Source organism: Eptatretus burgeri, chromosome 15, assembly GCF_056783735.1.
Source record: "Eptatretus burgeri isolate ZD-2024b chromosome 15, Ebu_testis_v1, whole genome shotgun sequence".
Lineage (NCBI taxonomy): Eukaryota > Metazoa > Chordata > Myxini > Myxiniformes > Myxinidae > Eptatretus > Eptatretus burgeri.
The window spans coordinates 51,866,866-51,887,946 of NC_140975.1; the positions used below are offsets into that span (position 1 = coordinate 51,866,866).

Consider the following 21,081-nt stretch of genomic DNA (forward strand, 5'->3'; position numbering starts at 1 on the left):
CAGTTGTATCCCTACTATGTGCTTAGAATAGCTATCCTGTCACTTCCCATTGGTGTGCTAAAGGCTGTGTGTCTATAGTTAGCTCCTCTTCGTTCCTTTGTAGTTTCCCTGTTTAATATATGTCTGTTATTTCTCTGATAATTATTTATTTTATAATCTATTTCTTCTTTTCGCAGTCATTCGCGAAATTGTTACGTGTGTTGCAGCCCATTCTGACGTCACTGAGATTCAGGCCTCATCCTGGTTGGACGTTCTGAGTGCGAGGGCTTCACCTATCAAGAGGCGGGGTATTTTCTGGTGCTGAGCCATTCAGAGGTCTCAAATTCAAACCCACGTCTGCGCTCAACCAATGGCTGTCTCCAGCTCAACACCCCTTCATCTGACCAGGGCAGAGACAGTTTTCCGGGAGCTAATCATGAGGGCCGATGTCATGACCCAGTGGGTTTTGAAGTTGCACTTTGTCCTGGAGACGACTGCTTCTTTCTTCTTTTTTTGTGTACATAGTCAAGGCTCTCTCCTATCCACATATAAGGCCTTCATCCACAGCTTGATGGAGTACTGCTTTCCCCTCTGGGCTGTCTGGCCATAATCCCCTGCCTGCCTCACATCCCCTGCCTCACATCTTGCTCAGCTTGATGCCATGGAAACCAAGGCTTTCAAGATTATCGGAATCTCCTCCAATGAAGCTGAGTATTTAGGCCTCTCACTTTGCCATTGCAGACAGGTTGGTTGTATGTCTTCTCATATCTCCTTTTTAGTCCTGCACCCTCTGCTCTTTCTGTGCTTTGTCCTCTCTAGGTTTCTGCAGGGTCACACAGTCTACCATCAACCCCCTTCTGGTGAAACTACTGAAATCCAGGATTACTGCTCACCAACACTCATCCATTCCTCTTTTTCCCGACCTGTGGAATCAACTTCCAAATTCTCATCAATCTCATTCCTCTTTTCAGGTCTTCAGGAAAGCTGTTCACCACCATCTCACATCATCCCCAATTGACATTTAATAATTTTTACCCTCGTTAACCCCCTCCCCACTCCACCCAATCCCTCCTCATTCCAAATTTCCAGTTTTCCCTCCTGAGAGTTTCCTACTGTATCCATTTTGTCCACCCAAAGCATCCTCTCCTGCCTCCCATTCCTCCCCACACCCATTGTTTGTCCAAGTCTGCCTCGATCTTGGCCTCCAACTCTGCTGTTGGTGTTTCACCCCCCCCCCCCTCTATTCTTCCTTTTGACCTGTTCTTTCCTGATCTATTCAGTGTACTAGTACGAGCTCTTCCACAAGCTTTGGATTATGAAAAAAAGACAACATTAGGAAATGGGGACTTTCATAGGTATCAGGGAGATCACTTATGTATTTGAGCAACAAAACCAGGCCCAATACTCTTCCTTGAGACACTCCAACTTCCATTGGGAGATGAGAGGAAGAGATGCTGTTGAAGGCTTTGCCCTGACTGTATGCGTGGAGGAGGTCAGTGAGCTGGGAATGAGGTTGGCATTTTATATCATAGGCAGAAAGCTGAAAAAAAAACATTGCAGGATGCCAGACACTGTTGAATGCCATGATATGCCCAGAGATGCAATTGTTGCCTCTTGTTAATGATTCAAGGCCTCCATCTATTGCTCAGAGAGAATCAGCAGTAAACTCAATCTGAGTACATGAGATAAATACGAAAATTATGTACGATCTGAGATCACGATGAATCCTTCAGAAAAACAATGAATAATTTTAAATCCCCCCTTTTTGTTCTTGCATTTCATGCTGCAAAATCTCTTCAAATTAAAGTAAAAACAGAACATAAATTTAAAAACAATGAGAATTAATATCTATATATTCCAAAAAATGAGAATAAATATCAAAAAAATAGTATTTCCTTACTTGAAAAAAATGCAACAATTGGAAATGCAAACTATAAATTTAACTTCAGTGATTAATTTTCCAGCATTCTCTCTGGAGGCAGTCATTTATTACCTCCACCACCGAGGGTGGACGGAGGTTTTGTATTCACCCCTGTTTGGCTGTCTGTCTCAAAAGGTTATGGATGCATTTGGACAAAACTTGGTGGATGAGTTTGGTATGTGACAAGAACAAGCTGATTCGATTTTGGCTCAGGTCTGGATCCAGATCCGGTCTATCATTGGGATACAAAACGTAAACTGTTTAGTCTGGCGGAGGTACGCACTCTACCGAGTGCCATTCTAGTTACCTAAGCAAGGAGGGCAAAATGTTTGACTGCCTCTCCATATATGCACCATACTTCCCCCTTACTTTTCTCCTCCCAACCTCCTTTATATCTTTATCTTTATAACCCCAGTTTTCCTTACTCTGGTAATCACCTTTGTCATTCTAAAATCTTACTCTTCTAATTTTCCATACTTCCCAATTGGCCATTTTCCTTCCAATGTGCTCAGTTGTATTTATCACTCACTGGTGTGCAATTTGTTTGCACTGTAGTCTTATGTCGTGAGCTTCTTTTCCTTGAATTTCCTCAAATTTATTGCAGTGGATTAATGATATGTTATTAAATCAAATTCAGTTTCAGTATTTGACAGACTATTGCAAGTAAAGCAATATGCAGCACACTGCACATATGAAGATAATTCTCAGATTAAGATTCATAATACAGTATTTCAAGTTTCTTTGCCATGACCACCAATTCGACATAATTAAATTTTACTTTTTAATGGCACTGAAACAAAGGTTTTGGTTGAAGATAGTTCTTTTTTTTTAATCAAAATTGGACAGAGACAGCGTTGATTTTCCACATGCATGATGTATGTGATGAAACTAGGGCTGGCAAGATAGCCAAGACGTAGGCACACTCACCTCTTAGCTGTCCAAGAACATAATGACTAATTTCAGCACAAAATTAGCGATCTATGTGGTTGGCAAGAGAAGTCAAAACAAATAGGAAACAAGAAAGAGCAATCAGAGATTGCAGACCCTTGCCACAATTTGTTTTGAGTGGTGTTTGTGTAGTTTTGTGTAGTGTATATTGTGTGGCGTTTGTGTACTGGTGTTACGTAATTAACAATGGGCATGACTAGAACTGCTGGCAGTGATGACCAGGTACCAAGACGTCTCCCTTTGATGTGACCCTGCTTTGATCAGACACCTGACCCTGACCCATGATGTTCACTATTATTCAGTTGAATTCAGAATGAGATTAAAATAAATTCAATTCAAATTGAAAACCAAATCGGTGCAGTCCTACATTGGAGTCATCAGAAGGAACCCGAACAAGCAAAAAGCAAAGATGAAGTCATCAGGAGGAACCTGGATAAGACTGGGGTTTCAGCAACTACTCCTCTACTCTCAAACCCATCTAGGTGCAGCCAAGTGAGCCTCATTCAAAAAGAAAAAGAAAAAAGAACCCAGATCAAAAAAAGAAAAAAGTTCTGGCTGCCAGACCATGCATCCGATCAGATTGGAATTTAAAACACATATTGCCAATTACTACTAAGTCATAATTGTGAAGTTTCACGTCGATTGATGGAGTGGTTCATGAGAAATAATTTTTTTAAAGATTTTCTGTCAATCCAACATGGCTGCCAGACCATGTGACCTATCAATGATTTATGAACACCCTGGTATCCCCAAAGCTTGGGGAAAGAGTGTGAAATTACCGCTCAACCTCTCCAGCCATTTTGGAGAAGAAGATTTTAAAGGTTTTTGGGTAAAACCAATATGGCTGCCAAACCATGTGACTTATGACGTGAGAAGGTGGGAACGTTTTGTTTCTCATGGATAGGCGGCTATACCTGTAAAGTTTCGCCTCTATCTGTTGAGCCGTTTTGGAGAAGATTTGAAAAACAGAATGTATATATATATATATATATATATATATATATATATATATATATATATATATATATATATATATATATATATATGCATACATATATATACACACATATATATATATATATATACATATATACACACATACATATATATATATATATATATATATATATATATATATATATATATATATATACACACATATATATATATATATATATATATATATATATATATATATATATATATATATATATATATATATATACACACACATATATATATATATATATATATATATATATATATATATATATATATATATATATATATATATATATATATATATACACACAAACATACAGTATATATACATACAGTATATATATATATATATATATATATATATATATATATATATATATATATATATATATATATATATATATATATATATACATACATATACATATACAGAGATACATACAGTATATATATATATATATATATATATATATATATATATATATATATATATATATATATATATATACATATACATACATACAAACATACATACTTGGTGTAGGCTTAATGGTTAGAGTGGTGGGTTTGGGATCCTTGCGTCCTGAGTTCAAACCCCGCTCAGCTGTTGATCTAATACCAGGTGGGTTAACTCGGCCTGTCATCCTTCCGAGGATGGCTAAGGACTGGTCGGCATGCTGATATACTGTCTGAGTGGCGACCCATCCAGGATTGTGCCGAATAGCCAAGGAGACTGCTTAAGCAGCACCAACGCTCTGTACAGTGTATGATCCCAGTGGGTGGATGAAAAAAAAAAATATATATATATATATATATATATATATATATATATATATATATATATAATGTATATGGCTGCCGAACCATCTGACTGATATCGTCTTTTTAAATTTTTTTTAATTTTTTCTTTCAACCAATTTATCCCGAGATAACCCTCAAAAATTAAATTTTCATACTCGTGATCGGATGTAGTGTTCTACATATGCGATTATGACATCATAGCGAAGGCACCTATAACATCATAAAAAAAATCATACTTATTCCCCATGAATAGTACTTTCCATGTGCGAAATTTCAATTTTTTCCATGTTGCAGTTTCGGAGATACAGAGGTCCATATTTTTCCCTTTTTTCCCAACATGGATGCCACATCAGGTGACCTATAACGTTATAATTATCATTAAAACATTATACATGAGTAGTTGCTGCAATCGTGAAAAATTTGTGCCAATCTGACAAGCAGTTTGCAGAGAAAAGCAAACTCACGTTCTGTGCGGACAAACAAACAGACAAACAAACAAACAAACAGACAAACAAACAGACCCAACAAGACTCTCCCCTGGAGAGGGTAACCAGAATGGCACTCAGTAGAGTGCGTACCTCTGCCAGGCCAAAGAGTTTACGTTTTCGATCCCGTGGATGGACGTCCCATCTGTCAGCATTATAGTTGATGGACGTTAAAGATCTTATGATGTCTTTTGCAAAGAGTCGGTGAGTTATCGCCGGTACCATGAACAAATTCCAAATTCCTACCCGAACTACGAAGTCGAACGTCAGGCCTGGCCAGCCGGTTCATGAAAGACTTGATTCAAAAACTTCCCCTCGCCAACCCCATAAGAATACGGGAATAATTGTGGCCATTAAAGAAAGAAAGAATAAGAAGATTAAGTTTGTAAACCAACATGTTACATTTTATGAAATTTAAGAATAAGCATTGCCTCAGGTATAAGCTTTCAAAAATTGAGCATTCCTCATCTGTGTGAAGGAATCCTGTGCTCAGTGCTCAGTATGCTGCCAATGGGAGAGGAAGGAGGAATCACTTGACTGCATTATGCAACTGGAGAGACCCAATGATTCCACTATGACTCCAAAATGATAAAAAAAACTTGGGGTCTTTTCATCTACATATTGCAATCACTTGATGTCCACTTCCCCCACCGCTCCCCTGGAAATATACTAAACAATGACACAGGATACCTGCACATTCCTGGATAAAGAATGCAAGTTGAATGCGTAGGACCTGAGTCTTAGCTTGCTGGACAGTTGTGAAGTGGATGGTGGTTTAAATTTTAAATCTGGATCTTCCAAACTCCAACCGGTTTTTGAAAATGATCATGAAGTGCTGTATGTTGGCCACGAGTTCAGTATTTTTAATTGTTGTTGTTAATTGTTTTGAGTGTGACTGAAGTTCCTGCAGACTTTAACATCTACTTTTCAAGGTCACTCCAACCTTGATGATCATTTGACTTCTGAGGAATCATTTAACGCGTTCAAGTGGCCTCATCGGGCCTCCCCATGGAAAGATTTGTTCATTCGCCAAGGCAGTTGCGGAACGAACGAGTGCTGCTCTTCTGCTACGTCACGTGGTCCTGATGGAGGGAGGCATTAACTGAATATTGCTGGTCCAGACACTGTGAAGGTCATTTGGATTTCTTCAGAAGCAATGAGGACTTTCCTGTGGAATTGTGCCAGCGTTTGCACTAATTTTAATCGATTCAAACGAAATTATGGAGTATCAAGGGAGGAGAGCTTGTAGACCATTAAATGAAACGCAGTGTATTGCCAAACAGAATCTTTCATTTTGGTTTGCCATTTTCGAATGTTGCCCCATGTATCGGATATGTTTCATGGCTCCATATAAACATCCCAATGCAGGCCATTATTTCACATTACTAAAAATGCCATCAACGCGCCCGTTAGAAAATGTCAGAGGAAATACCATAGAAAATGCCATGGAATGCAATAGATGTGGAGACAGCTCATCTCTTTCACTTGAATAGTAAATCTCATTGCAATAAACAGCCTGTTAACTCTTCATAGGACAAGAAACACGCATCATCCCTGCCTGATGGGTCAGTGGATAGATTTGTTCGATATTACAATCCTGGTCAAAGTGAGGATGGGTAACTCTTGCTGTTTTTCCTCATGTTTCCTTTAAAGAAGAAAAGTCGAATTTTGAGATCAACATGTATTCTGAATGTATACTCCTTTACTGGCAAGAATAAACATGAACTTTGCTCTTTGACTGCAGGAGAAAGTTTTCTGCCAAACCTCTGGTTGTAACTTTCCCGTTAGATTGGCGCTTCACATTTCCTTTGAACCATTAACCACAAAACTAGTCCCTGAAGTCATTTCAGACGATGTTTTATTGAGTTGGCAGGACACAAATATAACCGTCAAAATACTTATCTGTTACCAGTATATATATATATATATATATATATATATATATATATATATATATATATATATATATATATATATATATATATATGCATATATATACCTGACAGACACCTGAGCCTGATGCTCACAGGTGGTGCGGGAATGGCCGCAGAAGGAGAGAGGTGAAGGTGGTGGAGGGTTTATGGTGATGGTTTATGACCATGGCGCCGTTTGGAATGGCAGTGATGCGATGTTTGCGGGAGCGAGTTGTGAAGGTAAAGATCGTGGCTGTTGGCATTGTTGTTGTTGTGTGATGGTTGGAACGTGGTTGGTGGTTGTTGTGTGATGGCGGTTGAGACGTGGTTGGTTCAAAATAAAGATAGAACAGAAAAACGGCTATCTCAAAGGGTCGCAGCCCGAATGAATTACATTTATTCCCTCTAAACAACGGGTTTGGGGCTAACTACACATGTACTTACAGAGATATCTCACCTATGGGACCTGAATGGTGGTTTGCGATTTTTCACAACCGCAACAATATATATATATATATATATATATATATATATATATATATATATATATATATATATATATATATATATATATATATATATATATATATATATATCTCTTCTTCTTCTTCTTTCGGCTGCTCCCGTTAAGGGTCGCCACAGCGGATCATCCGTATGATCTGCATAGTGATTTGACACATGTTTTATGCCAGATGCCCTTCCTGACGCAACCCTGGTCGCCTCTTACAACACAGGTATATGGTACACCTATTTTAACCGGGGTATACACTGGCCCAGTATACTGGTACTCATTTCGCCGACTTCGGAAGAATGACAGGCTGAGTCAACCCAAATATATATATATATATATATATATATATATATATATATATATATATATATATATATATATATATATATATATATATATATCTCCGGACATCTTTTCGATAGCTCAAGTTATACCCAGGTATGTTCTGCATTATATTCACCATAACTCCACCTGCCACAAAAAATAGGACCAAGCGTCCTGTTGCTCACCTGGATCAGGAGCAACAGTCACTCAAAACCCCGCAAACCCCCTTCGACCCTGATATTTTTTTAATGGCGTGAACAAACTTTGGTACATCAAGGGTGATGAAAATTCTGGTCAAGTTTCATTGAAATTCTGTGGGTAGTTTGGAGAGTAGAGCAAATATCTACTTTTGGTGATCAGACCCCCCCACCCCTCCCCCTCTCCCCCTCTCTCATGGACTCCCTTAATGAGAGCAGATTTTGATGCAGTCAATACACTTTGGTACATCATGGGTGAAGAATGTTGTGGTCAAGTTTCATCAATATAATATATGTAGTTTCATAGAAGAGAGCAAGTATCTATTTTGGGGGTCAAACCTCCCACCCACCCCATAGACCACCTTAATGAGCACAGATTTTGATGCAGTCAATAAACTTTGGTACCTCACAGGTAATGAAGGTTGTGGTCAAGTTTCATCGAAAGGTGTGTGTAGTTTTTGAGAAGAGAGCAAATACCTATTTTGGGGGGGTCAAACTCTACCCTGCAGACCCCCTTCATGAGCGCATAACCTTGATGTGGTCGATAAACTTTGGTCTGTCACGGGTGATGAATGGTTGTGGACAAGTTTCATCAAAATTGTGTGTGTAGTTTTGGAGGAGACAGCAAATTCTTATTTTGGGGGGTCAACTCCCCCCCCCTCGCTCCCGTAGACCCCCTTCATGAGCACAGATTTTGACATGGTCAATACACTTTGGTACATTACAGGTGATAAGGTTTTGTGGTCAAGTTTCATCGAAATCGTGTGTTTGCTTCAAGCGATAATGCCTGAAGTTTTTATGGACTTATTGACTGACACTAAGGCCTAAGTAACATTTTCTCTACGGCGAGGATACGGCGGCCGTACGCCCTCTGAATTGACAGAAACGTGCGGCAGCCGCAGAGTTTCTGAGGTGGCCTCAGGGTGGCCCTACGCCGTTTATGGCGAAAATTCTATGGCCGCCGCAGGGCCCCTTTAAGATCACCGTACGACATCAAATCAAAGACCGTACGGCAACCCCACGTTTTCGGTCTCCACAATTTCTAAATATGCCGTGCGGTTCCCTGAAAAATAAAAACATATGTGACTGCTACATTGTGTGACCGTGGAAATACTGCGGCCGCCGTATAATTGCTAGTGGCCGTAGATTTTGTAGACCCCACGGCCGCCGTGGCAAATGTGACTTAGGCTTCACTCACTCACTCACTCACTCAGCTACGGACACTACTCGATTGTATAAGCTCACCTGACGAAAGTCCAGGTGAGCTAAAAATGGATGAGGTGTGTGTGTGTGTGTGTGTGTGTGTGTGTGTGTGTGTGTGTGTGTGTGTGTGTGTGTGTGTGTGTGTGTGTGTGTGTGTGTGTGTGTGTGTGTGTGTGTGTGTGTGTGTGTGTGTGTGTGTGTGTGTGTGTGTGTGTGTGTGTGTGTGTGGTTTTCTGATGTGGAATGTGAACCACCGACATGATTGTCTTGATCTCCTGAGTTGATTAGGCTTATTAATTACAAAGAACCTGGAATAATTCCCATGTTTTGAACGCACACCATGTTAACGTGTACAGAGCAGCTTAAGAGGTCGTTCTGCGGCATGGCATTCTAATTACAAAGTAAATAACAAAAATAATGACGACATTGTTTCCAAACATATATGATTTAATACTAACTAGTACGTGCGTGCCCGTACGTGTGTGGCCGTACGTGCAAAATAAAAAAATAAAAAAATAATTTAAAAAAACTTTAAAACCATGAGCCAGAAACAACAACCACACAGGACGTTTCTTCGGTCTCGCGTGCCCGTACGTGCAACCCCCCCCCCCCAAAAAAAAAAAACTTTCAAACTGTGAGCCAGAAACAATCACACAGGCCGTTCCTTCGCTCTCGTAAACAACGACTGGATTGGGGCATTGTGTTTATCTATAAATGCGCATAAGAAATCGACAAATTATTAGAATACATTAAGTCATCACTATCCAAAAGTAGTGCGTGCCCGTACGGAATGTTCACATCATTCCACGAATTATCGCTTGCATTGAAGTAACAACTGCTGTGATACTTACACACACACACAGAGTTAATTAAAATCCAAATTAATATTAAGTTTACCTCCCTGTCTTTGCTTGCCATGACATTCGCTGCCATTGACCATTGCCACTCCTACGCCACGGTAACTAAGGCACCGATGAATCCCCATCGGTGCCTTAGCACGGCACGGCACGTGACGTCATTGTCGGCCGGCCGCGCACCAGCCTTTGCAGCCAGCCAGCCACGCCCACGCAGCAACGTGTCCTGTCATTGGTTTGGTAAATAAATGGCCATAACTTGGGAACCACTTGTCCGATTAATATCAAACCTTGAAAAGGCACATCCTCAGGTCCCCAGCAATATACCTGGCAAGTTTCAATTAGATCGGACCAGTGGTTGTCAAGAAACAGCGGTCACACACACACACACACACACACACACACACACACACACACACACACACACACACACACACACACACACACACACACACACACAGATTGCTGGAATTATTTAATACTAATAATATTAACAATAATAATAATAATAATAGTATCGTTTGTCAATAATAATAACCAATGTATAATCTCTGCCCTGGCCCAAGCTCAACTGGGTGAGGTGAAAGGCAAACTAATTTTCAAGCAGTCTGGCAGGCAGGTATGCTACAATGCCATGAAGAACAATGAAAATTCGGTCCACTGGACCAACAAGCCCACTAGTATCTCCAAATAACTCCAAAATTCACCCTAACTCCAAATCCTATAGACTGAAAGAATATCACATCCATCAGCCACTGGCACACAAGGAGAATCAGAGAAGCTATTGAAGATATAGGGTGTTCCACAAACACCAGGACAACTTTGCTTGTTAATATATTAAGATCCACAAATTATACAATGATACCCTTTTTTCATGTGATACAGAAACTCAAAATGTTTTGTGCACATCATCAATACGCTTCAATGTGAGCTCTACTCGTCAAACGTAGGTCCTCAAGGTGGTACACATGGGTTCTTGCCATGTTCCACTCTGCATGTTTGCGTCCACCAGTGCGCATGCAGCTGTGATCCAAGAACGAAGATCCTGTAGGTTTGCCACCTTGGTGTTGTAGACATCATCTTTGACAAACCACCACGTAAAAAAATGAAGGGGGATTATGTCTGGTGATTCTGGGGACCAGGTGGTTGGTCTGTCTCAGCCAATGCAGTGACCTGGAAAATTTTCATTCAGGACGGCTAAGGCCCAATGAGAGGGAGCGCCGTCCTGTTGAAAAATTATATTGAGTTGCAGGTCTTCAATCTGTGGGAAGGCGAATCCTTCCAACATGTTCATGTAAATTGTTGAGGTCAGGGTATCCTCCGCAAAGAAAAACGGACCCATCAAGCAGTCATGGAGAAGGCCACACCACACATTGACCTTTGGGTTGTCACATGTGTTCAATGACCAGTGGGGGTTTTCAGAGCCCCAAATCATCACATTGTGCTCGTTGACCTTCCCCGATACATGAAAGCAAGCTTAACTTGCTTTCATGTATCAGTGTAGGTATCTGTGAACATGACCTTTTTCAGCTAATCTTTATCATCCTCTATGTGACTGAGCATTTCCAAGGCAAATGCTTTGCATTTGGGTCTGTCATTTGGTTTGAGTTCCTGCAGAATCTGTACATTTTAGGCATAAGGCTTCAGTCTTTTATGCAAAATCCTGTGTATAGTGGTGGTTGGGAGTCCCAGTTCTCTGGATCTGCATCAAATAGATTTTCTGGGACTTTGTTGAAATGATTCACGCACTCGTTCAACGTCTGTTACACTTGTGCTTGGTCGAACGGTACTTTTCTGTTTCTGAAAACTTCCAGTCTCCTTAAACCCCTTGTTCCACTCTCTGATACTAGTCCACAATGGCAGATTCCTTCCACACCTTGTACGGAAATTGTGCTGAACTTGCGTGTCGGATCTTGTCTCGATGAACCATTCGACACACTGAGCTTTTTCCTGTGGAGTTTCCATTTTCTTTTACATTAAACCACCAGACCTGAAAATAAAAAAACTTTATGAGTTGCTGTATTATATATAATAAAGGGTATTATTGTACCATTTGTGGTTCTAAATATATTAACAACCAAAGTTGTCCAGGTCTTTTTGGAACACCCTGCACATCGACATCGCATGGTCCCCCAAGAAAATGGGCTACCAATTACCGATATCTGGCTCTCCCTCATTAACAAGCAGACACCGACAATCTCAACTCTCAACACACTGAGGACAATGGATTATGATGAGCAAGAACACACTAGCTAATCAGCAGCACCCAATAACCAGCCAATGGAGCGTGGAGTTTTTTATAAACCCTCCATCCCATTCGTTCCAGTTACTTCCTTCAGTCGATGGGCGGTCCATGCTGCACCAAACATTGAGGCTCATCTATTTTTTTTTCTTTTGAGTTATTTTTATAGGATAAAGAATATGAATAGCTCTTTGTAAAGCCTTAACACATGGTGTAAACCTTTAAATCTATCCAACCTTATCAGTATCCTTCCACAAATTGCTCTAACCCTAATCTGGAGGTTCTATTGTTAGCTAGCCCAGAGGTGTTATTTAAGGTTATACTTTGCCTAGCCCAGAATATGTCCATGATACAATGTGGACATGCCCAAACTATACCTTGGTGTAAATTAGTCAAGGGGAAACATTTTTCTGTAACGCCAGTGCTACTGAACCATGACCCCATTAATCCTTCTGACATTTAGTGTCTTCTGACATTCACAGTCTGTGTTCATGAGACATGCAGGCTAATAGTGCATGTAAAGTGCCAAGTGGGTTGGTACCAGTTGGAAGGAATAAATGACAATGATGGAGCCGTTTTTGTAGTCAAAGGAATGATGGACTTATGTAATATAAGGAGTTGCTACAGTATGTAATCAATTATGTTATTTTCCTGAATATAATCGATATATATATATATATATATATATATATATATATATATATATATATATATATATATATATATATAAATCATGTTCAGGTTAAATATACACCCAGGTGGTTTTGTGGTTTTATTCTGCCATTTGTTATATCTGACACAAGTTATGCTGATTAGAAATGCATTCAACCCTTCATTTACTAATCACTTCTATTTTGAGTTTCAAAATTGTCTTCAGTTTAAATGACCATATATTCTGATAGAGTGCAGAACCTGAAAGGTCATTAAATACAAACCCAACAAGATTAAAGAAAAAAAAATGATTAGCAGTTGCAGCAAATGTACACAAATATATGCAAAGAAAGTCAAATACCCATAACTCAAACACAATCAAACATCCAACATGCATGTTTTATGACTTATATTTTGATCCTTTTTCACATGATATGAAATAAATATTTTTCAAGAATCAAATTCCCAAAATCAAGAATCATTGCTCACCTTCATTCTTTCATTCCTATTTTTTCCCCACGTTTGGAACAAACTCCCACTCTCTCTCTTCAATCCGACTCTTCCCTCCAGGTCTTCAAAACAGCTGTTCATCACTATCTCATATCTTCCCCCATCCAAAACCATGATCTTTTCTACCCCCATTAATCCACCCCAAACCCACCTCCTTCAAAATTCCCTGCTTTCCTTCCTGAAAGTCCCTGTCGTGTAAGAACCTGAAAGTCCCTGTGGTGTCCATCTTGTTTACCCTGTGTACCCCACCCCATCCCTCTCCCTTCCACAGATCTCCTCATGTCTCTGTTCCACACTGTTCTTTCCTTCCCTCTCCTGCTCCCCTTGTTGTACGTTCTGTGTGTTAGCTCTTATACGAATCTCAACAATATATATATATATATATATATATATATATATATATATATATATATATATATATTTTTTTTTTTTTTTTTTTTTTTTTAAGTCAATTTTAATTTGGTATGCACTTTCATTGCCTCTCAGAATATATTGTATATACCTTATACAAGAGAAGTTGAGGGTTTGGGGTGGTTGAAATTTTCCATTGTTAAAATTAAATGTGGGTGCAACCAACCAAAAGTAATATTTAAACTTACCCTGTTAGTTTGGTACCAAACAGGAGCACACAAACTGAGTCTCGAGCAGTTTCATCTGTTACCTAGCAGCCTTTCTCAGGCCAAAAGACCCCATTTCCCAGCACGATTACACTTTTGTTTCGATGCAGCCATTTCCACTCACATGTTGGTGTTCGGATCAAATCAAGGGTGATTATTTTTAATAACCTTAAGAAATAAAATGCATTTAAGATCATTGATAATCTACACGGGGGAGGACCTAGAGGTATGCACACTCTTCTCGAGGAGGATGGCCTAGACCTAGAGGTATGCACACTCTCCTCTAATCTATCTTGCCTGGGTTTGAATCTTGGCCCAGCTATAAAACTGTCACCCCTGTGTCTCACAGGTAGGGAGATTCATCAATGTGTGCCATCCCACGGATGGATGTTAAACTGGGCATCCCTTTTGCTGACATTAAATGGTGGGCATTAAAGATTATATTCAGGTCCATCATGTAATGTCCATTTATCCTGTGCGGACAGTAGACGAGCTATCGCCGGCACCATGGCTATATTCCAAATTGCTGCCCTGACTTCCTGAGTCGGAGTGGTGACCTGACCAGGATTATAGCCTCGTAACTGCTTTGGCATCGGGCTTGTTACCTGATGATGATGATGATAATGATGATGTTGATCATCTACTCTGATTCATTTCTCATTTCGTTTGACCTGCGAGCTGAGTAGAAATGTATGCTCTTTCTTCTAGTTGTGCTTCCTGTGCACAACAGCTTAAGGTACTGTGAGTCCGACTTGAAACAATGACGTGTAGGCTGTGCAATTTGTGCAATCATGATTGCGAGTTGTGTGTGCGTAGTCGTGGCATTGGGGGCACAGACATTGTTGTTTCCTCATGCTGCCCAGCTGTACTTTACACCATCCGTTTAGAAGGGTATACGATGTGAGAATATCCAGGGTCTCCCCAATAAGTCCACCCTCTCAGCTTTTGGTGTGCTGCACCTCCAGAACCAACCTTAGACATTTGTTTTCCTTAGTGTCCAGGACAAGGATCCCATCCAGGCCAAATCCAGGACAAGGATCCCATCCAGGCCAAATCCATGACAAGGATCCCATCCAAGTCAAATCCAGGACAAGGATCCCATCCAGGTCAAATCCAGGACAAGGATCCCATCCAGGTCAAATCCAGGACAAGGATCCCATCCAGGTGAAATGTATGGCTGGACTGCAGCCAATAGCACACTTGCTCTGTCATATCTGTCAGCCTTTGTTTCAAATTTCTTCCAGTTTCAAGAATATTGAATTTGTCACAATCTTTGCAGTGTGCAATATTTCACCACACTCAATTTATCACAAGTTCAGATTGTGCTTTTTAGCTTGAGAATAACGTCGTCAATTGTGTACACAGGTTTATAGATTACTCAGATCCATGTGCTGTTGGACTATTCTACCAATTGTTTCTGAGAATCATGGGTAGTATGGCAGCACATACTGTCCAATCATGTACAACTACTTATATTCTGCAATTTTTCAATCTCATAGGCAAGCGAACATTCCTTTACGATATCCATTTGTAGCAGCACCCATCTTACCAAATATATTTTTGCATATCAAATTGAGACTCATTGAAAAGTGAGGTGAATAAGGATAAAAACATGAAAAAAGTGACAGTGGGACAACAGAGCCCCCATTAGATGTAACCATGGGAATAAGCTAACAATATAGACAGAGGGAGGGAGAGAGAGAGAGAGAGAGAGAGAGAGAGAGAGAGAGAGAGAGAGAGAGAGAGAGAGAGAGAGAGAGAGAGGGAGAGAGAGAGAGAGAGAGAGAGAGAGACAGAGCATCCACTCTGAGTCTGGGAAGTCAGCAGTTTAAACCCTTGCCAAGTCGTCCCAAAGACTTAAAATGGCACAGAATTTAAATTGGATAGAGCATTGTCAAACAACCAACCATCGGTCTGTTCTTTCTCTCATGTCTGGCTCATAATTCTGGTCTTTTTAGTATAATTACAAAATAACCCTTTAATTGAAATTATTGAATACATGTTTAACCATTGTGTCGACTTGATGGGCCTAATAGCCTCCTGCATTGAGATTCCTTATAAGGGAACCCGTGGAATTATATTACTTGCAAATAGGAGGGTTGAGTTAGTTGGGGTTAACAGTTGCAAAAAGATTGTGAGTAGGGATGATAGCTGATATGAGATGGTGGTGCAGCACTTCCTTGAAGCATGGTATTGGCTTAATGGTTAAGGTATCTGGCTTATGATCTTATGTTCTTGAGTTTGAGCCCCTGTTTTTTCTCGTTAAATAACCCCAGGTTGGTTGACTCAGCCTGTCATCCTTCTGAGGCTGGCAAAAAGAGTACCAGCTTACTGGAAACAGACGCTGCATCAGCGGCACACGTGTGTTTCCAGAAAATGATGCAACCACTTCCTTAAAGCTTTGTAAGGAAGCGTGCAATTAAACAGTTTCTCGAAGGCAATTACACAAAAGGGAGAGAAGAGCAACAAGGGTCGAGGTGGTTGGAAAGCCTGGATTTTGGGAGTTGAACCAAGAGGCTGAAGAAGGGGTTACTGGAAAAAAAATTTTTAGTACATCCTGGAGAAATTGGGGAATGTTGGAGGGCTGAGAGAGGAGAGGGAGGTAGACTGAAGGAGAGGTGGTAAAAATAAAAAATAAAAATAAAAACAGGCCACCGACTTGTCTGCGATGTGGAAACAACAGCCCTTGTGCTTTGGCTAATAATGGTGAGCTTTAGCTTTCAGAGTATCCAGGAAACAGATGTGATGCTTGGACCCGAGGACATAGGGAAAGCAGTACTGTCATCTATCATACTATGGACAAAGGCCTTTTGGGTTGTAAGTAGTTCTGATTTTTCAAAGAATGACTTGGAATGATTGAGGATGTCCCACCTGCGGCTAGCTTAGTTATTTGATCAGCCCACAAAATATCATGGCTGGTGATGAGGCCAGCAATTTCAGAAGATTGAACCTTTTCCAGTGGCTGACCATGAGAATGGATAGGTGTGTCATTTTGACGATTTTTCCAGAGCGACAAGGTGAGATTGTGAGATTTGCCATGATTCAATGACATGCTTCATTTATCAGACCAGGATGCAATCAATTCCAGACTTTCTGAGAGTTATATAGATGCTGTCTGCCTGTCGGTGAGATGGGGGTACAGTACAATACAATGTCGAGTCGTCCGTGAAAATAAAGGGTTTTCCAGAGCATTAGAGAAGTGGTTAACATATGTTTTACACACAATATCTGAAAAAAAAATCTTTAAAAAGAAATATTTGGGTTTCAAACTAAAAATGCCAAATATTTTGAACAAGTGTAACAACCTTTGATGTAGCATGCATGCATTCTGTGTTTATAGAAGGCTTGTAATCTATTTCCAAGCTCATAATTTGATAAATTGCAATTGTGTTTGGTGCCACTATAGGTCAGGATAAAGTTTTTCAGATTATGTGATAAGGTGAAGAGGTCCATCCTGCTCTTTTATACACTTCCATACTTGTAAAAAATAATTAATGTGACTGTTAAATTCCCATCTCTTTGTACTAAATGGACCAAATATGACTTCTCTCTTCGAAACTATAATGAGATCAGGTCAATCAACAATTATGTTTTACTACTTTCTGAATTTGTAAGTGACACCACCCTATTTCCCTCTATAATCTGTAAAAGCATAACAATATGACACTACATGCACCCTTTGTTCCTCTGTTCTTCATTGCACGGCCCGCGAGCCACTGGCGGCCCCTCATGGCCAGAAGTGTGGCCCCTGACATGTGGTCGATAATACACAAATGTGAAAAAACTCCATCATAATCCGCCATAAATATTATCAAATTAACCCAATGGTTTCAAATGAGTGTTACAACGTGAAGCATAAAAGTAACGTAACTACATCAGTAGATGTCGGAATACAAACAATGATGCTTGCAGCCCAGTTAACCACAACGAAGAAGAGTACATGGGGCGGGGCCGAAGAACAGCCATTACGGAGTCCTGCAGGTGGTGTGGTGGCCTTCCCACTGACGTAAAGTGGTCCCTCTCTAAAAAAAAATAGTGAATATCACTGTTTTGTTCCATGATAAATGTCTTCACTTTTTTCAACTCATTCTGTCCTTGGTCTCTCATGCCTGGCTCTTGATTCTGCTCTTTTCAGGATAATTACAAAATAACCCTTCAATTGAAATTATTGGATGCATGCTTAACTGTTAGAGTGCTGTTGGCCACGATCGTGGTACAATTGTTCAATAATCTGTATTGTTCATTCCTATTGAAGTGTTTGTCTCGATGGCTTCCTTCTTTCGTTGCCTTATCAACAATACAAGTTTTATTCAGTTTGCCTGAAAAAAATACCATATTTTCATATTGCCTACTGGGAAAATGAAGCACTCAAACAATTAAAGAAGTAACTTCAAGGAGAATCTACGATCGTATCAATAAATCCATGGTGTAAAAGCAATCGAAGAATAAAAGCAAAATTAAGGGTGATTGTTGGAAAACGATTATTTAGAAGAATTTTTTTTTTTTTTGTTAATGCTGTCGAAAAGTGGAGAAAAACAACATGATTTCAGTTTTGTCAGTTAACGACTATATGTCAAGTCCATGGACTTACTGATTACCCTTCATGCAAGAAATTTCAGGCACAATAAATTTGGCAATTTAGCCCAGAACCTCCTGCTATACATCTGTTTTAGTACTTCAACACAATGAAATCCCCAGCGAGCAAGACAGGAGAAAGGGAAAGAGACAATAATGAAGAGGGATGAGCTTGTATCTCTCATCACGTAAAGGAAACAAAGAGAGAGGAGGATGGGGTTGAGGACAGAAAGTACAAATTTTCCTGCTTTACAATATGAAGCTTGCAGTATGATTACCATGTTTGTTTGTTTGTTAATTTTCAAAGATGAAACAAAGCAGGACTTATGGTGAACAGATTTGCATTCTTCACTTTCCTCGATCTTTTAATTTGAAGCAATCTATATAATTGTTAAATTAAAAAAAAGTTATTCCATCCATCCTTTTCACTCCCCTCAAATCTTGACTAACAGTTACATCCAGTATTTTTGATTTGCAGACTCCGACAATATACCTTTACCTCCCTTTTGTTTTGAAAAGGAATAATATTGCACATTGGTCCGGCCGAATGTGTGCCACTCAAAGCTTTCGGATGCAGCTGCACCACTGATGCAGTGCCCCCTTAAATATCTGGCAATAACTCGCCTTCTCTTGTCAAAATAAACCATGGGATATTTAATGTCCATCAACAGCCAGTGCGTCAACCCGGATTAACGTCCATCCGAGGGTCAGCACACATGTTGATGAATTGCCCTTCATGCAAAATATCACGCTCACAATTTATATCTGGGATGAAATACCAACCAAGGTAAACAGATCAAACCTGTGTGCGTATACCTCTCTGTTATTCTGCTGGGCCATTGCATATTGGTTACGTATAAAGTTATTTTTGTGTAATTTTCACCAATATAAGAAAGGAAATAAATTTTAAGGCAATTTTGAAAGATTTGGAAGGTGTACATTTTTCCTGACCTTTATTTCTACTCACTTCTATAATGAAAGCCAAACTGTCTGAAAAGACTGTCAGACAGAAGAGATGACATATTACATGTCACAGGCAGGTGACACACCAAAACAGTGTGTTAGACCTCAGATATATTAAGCATGCTTAGAGGCAAACTATGACCGTCTGCTCATGGAGGGCCACCGCCCAGCTGTGGTAATGAGACAGCATTTAATATGTGAAACAAGGAGCTCTGCAGGAGATTGTAGCACACAAGTGCTCGGCCAATACACATTAGCAACTGTCACTTGCACATAGCTCTCCACACATCTCTCTCTCTCTCTCTCTCTCTCTCTCTCTCTCTCTCTCTCTCTCTCTCTCTCTCTCTCTCTCTCTCTCTCTCTCTCTCTCTCTCTCTCTCTCTCTCTCTCTCTCTCTCTCTCTCTCTCTCTCTCTCTCTCTCTCTCTCTCTCTCTCTCTCTCTCTCTCTCTCTCTCTCTCTCTCTCTCTCTCTCTCTCTCTCTCTCTCTCTCTCTCTCATGAAAAGGTGCTTTGAGTATTTGCCATGAAAGTCAACGGATATTTAAATACAACAATTAATGCAGATAGACAGGCATTTTAAATCTGTCGAGGTTTTACATTTGTCAATTTAAAGATGCAGAAAGGTGTGAATAAGCAACCTAGGCAGACAAACCTGGAATTCTTGGAATGAAGAGAACTTCACTAAAGATGGCTGCCGATTCGTTTCTTAAATGGACCAAACAGGTATAAATAGTGAACGTTATATATTTTTTTTTACAACATAATGCATATCCTGGAAGAAGGATGTTACCGACTCACCGCAACATGAGGAAAGTAGTTGCAACTTAAAGGGGTGTGGAGTCTCACTGGGTGTGGAAAAGCTCCGAGATAGAAATAGAAGACATAATCAGGTGGCAGTTGATAAAAAGTTTGAAGGACTGGAGAGAAGTGCACAAGATAACAGACTCAAGAAGATTGTTCCACATGTGAAAAAAGAAGAGGAGGAATGAAAGGGCATTGTTCATAAGCTAAGACTTGGGAAGAGTGGGAAGGTAACTGTTTGTAGTGTGATACCTGTATCAAAGATGGAAGATGCAGGGGAAGCAGAAAAACGAGAGGATGGCAATGTAAGGCCAGAATAGAGCCAATGGAACACTGCAAGACATCCAACCTTCCTGTAGTGATCGAGAAGCAGACACAGAGAGTCAGTGTCATGTCATGATGTGACAATGACATGGAACGCCTGAAGGCTCCATGACCTCAGGGATGGAAGGACAGAGGGGAGGGGGAATATGAGATGCAGAGGCACCAAATCCGCAGCAGGAATGACATTCTGTGACACTTTGGATGAACCATATGTATACCTTTGCAAAAGGAGGTTTGTAGTGTTTGTCGGAAATCAGAC

General features: G+C 40.0%; 1 long non-coding RNA gene across 1 annotated transcript in view; it reads right to left on the bottom strand.

The window, feature by feature from the left end:
- LOC147012156 (uncharacterized) overlaps positions 1-20,508 on the bottom strand; it is a 35,137-nt gene extending 14,629 nt beyond the window's left edge. The window contains exon 1 of the long non-coding RNA XR_015051829.1: positions 20,350-20,508. This is a non-coding gene — a long non-coding RNA (uncharacterized LOC147012156). The remainder of the gene's footprint in view (positions 1-20,349) is intronic.
- Between the last annotated feature and the right edge of the window lie 573 nt (positions 20,509-21,081).